This window comes from Octopus bimaculoides, chromosome 5 (assembly GCF_001194135.2).
Source record: "Octopus bimaculoides isolate UCB-OBI-ISO-001 chromosome 5, ASM119413v2, whole genome shotgun sequence".
Taxonomy (NCBI): domain Eukaryota; kingdom Metazoa; phylum Mollusca; class Cephalopoda; order Octopoda; family Octopodidae; genus Octopus; species Octopus bimaculoides.
In genome coordinates, this window is record NC_068985.1 from 21722435 (window position 1) to 21727412 (window position 4978).

Sequence of the window (4978 nt, forward strand, 5' to 3'; positions counted from 1 at the left end):
AGAGAGAGAGAGAGTGTGTGTGTGTGTGTGCGTGTGTTTACTTTCTGCTTCTCTTTGCACAACAATCTTTCAGTGACAATTTTATAGCAGCTTTAACTTGTGAAGACCAGAGGAATAAAAGATACCTCATTTGAAAACAGGTCAGGGTTGGCAGTAAGAAGGCCACCATAGAATACAGCTTCAATAAGTGCTATTCAACCCATGCTAGCATGATAAAAGCAGATGGTGTGAAGTTTGATGATGATATATGGTAAGACATTTTCAAAAATAAAATGGCAGAATTCCGATTATAACTTTTCTTAGGTGGATAAATATTTGAGCAGAGTTATATAAGGACTACAAAAGGTGATGATATGCAGGAAAAAAAATTGGATTTATTTTCTGGTATAACTTTTATTTGTAACAGTTTGTGAAGAGACTATTTCTGCAAATCTTAAGGCTTTTGTTAACTTCTTGCTCAAACATCAAATATTTAAACCAATGTTCAAATCTTTACCTGTCAAGCTCTGTAATACTAACACACCTAGTTCTATGATATAAGCTTCTTGTTTTAAAGTGATCTAAATTATAGCTTTTCCATCAAAACTTCATGCTCCATACACCAGCTTAATAATGACAAAGTTATTATACTAAATTCTTCATTAGCTTCAAAATTAACTGAGACAGAGGAAGGGTATTTCAACTGAAATATGGTAACAAAATGGTTAAAGCCTTTGACTGACTATTGATTGCCAAGTATTAAGGTTTACAGACAACAGAGAATGAAAGACAAATAGGGCATAAGACAGAGTTAAATAATTCTAGTTTCAGCACAATGTCAACAATTTTGAGAGGAGGGGCAAGTTAAATTGTATTGATCCCCATTTACTGGACCGATACATATTCTATTGACTCCAAAAGAATGAAAGACAAAGTTGACCTCAGTAGGATCTTGTTGAGGTAGTAAATATTCTTCCAGCTCACTGCCAAGACAGTACAATAATGGTAGTGAATAGCTGAATGTGGGAGACTTCATGTCAATTAGATTCTAACACAAGCATTGCCTTTAGCTCTTTAATAAATCATTTTACACTTCATGTGTCAGTTCTACACAATATTACAATGCCCACACACATAAAAATGTAAATATGTTATAATTGAATTTTTTTTATTGTTATTGTTATCCAATGAATTATACTGCTACACTAGTAATTATAGTAAACTTTCTACCTATTTTCCACATGAGGTTGATAAAAGAAGTAGAAGACAGACATAGTGGAAGCAATTTAGTTGATGATACCCCTCCCTTATCAATTATGGTCTTGTACCAATGTACAAATCCCTCAATTATAGTGAGATAGAAATAAAGAAACAAAATTGTAACCTTGTTGCTCTGCCAGGAATTAACAAGTGAGATAAAACTAGAATGGATAGAATTTTCCATTCACAGCATAAGAGTTTGTAACAACTAGTTTAAAAATAACTTAAGTCCTCTGAAAGATCTTCGCAGAACTATAAATTGTAGCATGTATTGTTTCTTGAAGGATACCCATACCATATAATTAAATATTTAAATGTTTTCAATTTGACTTCTGGATAACAAATGCCTTAACTTATAAAAAAAAAAAAAAGAGTTCTCTAGAGGCTAATGTTGACAATAATAGCTATTGTAAAAATTTGAAAGCTTTTTACTTTACTTTCTGCATTTAAAAATATAGTGCAACTATTCCCTACATAAATGACCTAACAACAATTGATAGTATTAACTAAATTCTTTCAAATGTAGAAGAAACTAAAAGAAAAATCTCATCATGAAAGAAGCAAACAATTGAAATACAGTATGTGACTGAATAATAAAGCTGAAGCTAGTCAAAAGCAACAGTTATATCCTAGACCTCATCCAGAAAAAGGTACCTGATTGACTGCTTCAAGTTACTAACATGCACCAGTTTCTGGCCCACATGCACTGGCTTCTCCCTCTATATTTTCACTAGCTACTATAATAGTCTCTGCTCCACTCAAGCATTCTCAACCCACTTGTCTTATTTTGTCTTATCTTCCTTGCTGTATCCAACTTACTGGGCCCCACACTAATGACCACATCCAGTTCTTCCCAGAACATGTTGGTCCCCTGCAAATTCTGCTCTGCTCTTATTTTTTCTGCTTGTGTTGACTTATTTATGATCAAAAAGAACATAAATGGCATCAATCTCACTGCTTTATGAGTGCCTGAGAAAGCCATGGGCATGCCTCTTCCTGCAGATCCAGTAAATAAAAAAAGAAACATGATATTTGCATAAGTTGCATATGCACAACGATCTGATTGATTGATTGATTGATGAACAAAATAACTATTTCTATGAGACCCTCTTATAGACTAACTGGATAAGAAGCAATAACTGCTTTATTATCATAGATAGGGAATTTTGAGGGATATGCTAGGAAGATGGATATAGATAATGGATGTAGAATCTCCCAAAAATAGACACCAATATCTAAGCCTATTTAGATTACCTGTGAAGAAAACCAAATACTATCGATGTAAGTGATTGTGGAGGTATGTGGCTTAGTGGTTAGGGTGTTGGACTCATGATTGTAAGATTGTGATTCTGATTCCTGGATCAGGTGAAGTGTGGTGTCCTTGAGCAAAACACTTCATTTCACATTGCTTCAGTCCACTCAGCTGGCAAGAACAAGTAATCCTGCAATGGACTGGCATCCCATCCAGGTGGTGAATTTATATGCCATGGAAACTAGGAAACTGGCCCTTATGAATCAGAATAACTTGAGTAGGTAACGTTGCCTTTTTACTTTACTGTAAGTGATCCCCACAAACTAGGAATCCACAAACACTTTCCATTTTACAAAAATGAAGGACAACTCAGAATAATGAGACTAAAATATAAGAAATTCACAATCAAGCATGACAAATATGTATTCCCATCATCATCTGCCAAACAGATATCACTATGGTTTTGACACCTGGGCAGTTTCATTCAATCTAGTGGTGTCAACAGCAGTAATAAATACAAAGGCTGCCTGGGAATCCACAAGCTTATTATTTCTACAAGTAACAACATCAAAGAATACAAATACTGAAAACTTATAGCTACAAAATAGTACTCATGACAAAGAACTTACCTAAAAAAGGACATTTGGACAATACAAACATAGATTACTAGATACTCTGATTCTCAATCAACATCACATCATGAACATGGAGGCTATGGATATGGAACGCAGAATCAAGAGATTTAGTCTCTTGAATTTCTGTGATGCAAATGACCTGACCAGCAACAGTCAGCTGATCATCAACCTCTCAGGTAAATATATAAGCCAGATGCATTTCATACTCAATAAAACATAGGATAGGCAGATGGTCAAGGATACTAAGTCTTTCCACAGTGATTTTTTTTTCTCTTTTACTTACTGGGTCTGGAAGGGGCATTCTCCATAGTCTTTGCAAACCCTCCTGGACCAGTGATGTTCAAAGCTAATGAGAAATGTATGTAATAATAGCAGCACTTTTTCTCATTGATGCCAAGAAGAAAAGGCATGGAAATGCTACAGTGAAATGGTTAGTACTATGATGGGGAACCAGTGATACCCTCTCTCTAATGAGACATTTATAGTAGTTCTTAGCAAAAAGTAAGCCACTATACCTAGCATTCGGAGAATGCCTCTAACAGGGTTCAACTGTAGTCTAGAAGTGGCTAAAAAAATTAGATGTAAATCAATGACTTGTAAGACACTATCAGAGAGATGAGAGTCAGAAACAAATTCAGTGAAGATTAACCCTTTTGATACCAACCAGCTGAAACCAGCTCTGGCTCTGTAGTACAAATGTCTTGTTTTCAAAAGTTCTGAATTAAAATCTTCCACCAAACCTTGGTCACAATTTATGTTCCTACCACTAGCTTAATGATAACTAAGTTATTTTACTAAATTCTTTTTTATATTTAAAATTAATGGAAAGAAACATAGAGCATCTCAACATAAATATGGTAACAAAAGGGTGTCCATCAGAAGTTAGTTATTTGCTCCTTTCAGTTTATTATAGTTATCCAGACCATAATAGAAGAGTTTCAGACCGACTTACTATGGAAATTTCTGAATGCCAGTAATCTCCAAGTGAATCTATTGGAGAATTGGAGAAGAAATTCCAAATATGGAGGCAAAACCAAGAATTAATAAGTCTCAAAATAAACCTAGTGAAGACAAATGTTTCAGCAGGAAACAAACTCTATTGCTATCTAGGAAATGGCCAGGTTTGATATATAAAAAAGAGCAGGTAGGAATGTCATACAATGTATCCAAAATACATGTGTGTACAAAGAGATACAGAGGGATCATTGGAAATTGACATAAAAGGAGGACTTCATATGTAGCAGATGTACAGTAGTTAGCAGTAAGAGCACTCATAATCAGAATTCTTTCAAATATTTGGAGGTTACTCTATCAATATTTAATAGATTCTGTTACCAAGGCGATAGGGTGTTCAGAATGCAAAGTAACCAGAATAAGAGCTGAGTAGAAAAATTCGAAGGACTATTACTGCTGCTGATAGATTCTTTCTTTGATTGAAGGACAGATTGTATAATGCATAAGTATGAAGTATAATGTTGTATGGCAGCAAAACAGAGGCACAGAATGTGTAATGTCAATATACACAAATGAAAAAGCACAAATGAGCTGAAAGAAAAACTAAGTATAAGAGGAATCAGATGTTGAGTGTAAAAGAGAAAACTAAGCTAGTACAGACATGTGATGCATATAGAGGATGGCAGTTGGGTAATGAAATGCCAAGCAATTCAAGTGGATGGAATTTGTGGGAGAGAAAAACTATGGAGGACATGGAAAGAAGTGGTGAAAGCTTATTTCAAGAGGATCTCACAAACGGAAATGACAAATGACCACAAGTGGCTAAATGCTGTTCTGGAAAAGACCTATCCAGTCTATGCAAGCATGATGATGATGATGATGATGATGATGATGATGA

General features: G+C 34.8%; 1 protein-coding gene across 3 annotated transcripts in view; it reads right to left on the bottom strand.

Moving 5' to 3' along the window:
* LOC106875791 (peroxisomal ATPase PEX1) overlaps positions 1-4978 on the bottom strand; it is a 49431-nt gene that overhangs the window by 27249 nt on the left and 17204 nt on the right. The window lies entirely within an intron of this gene.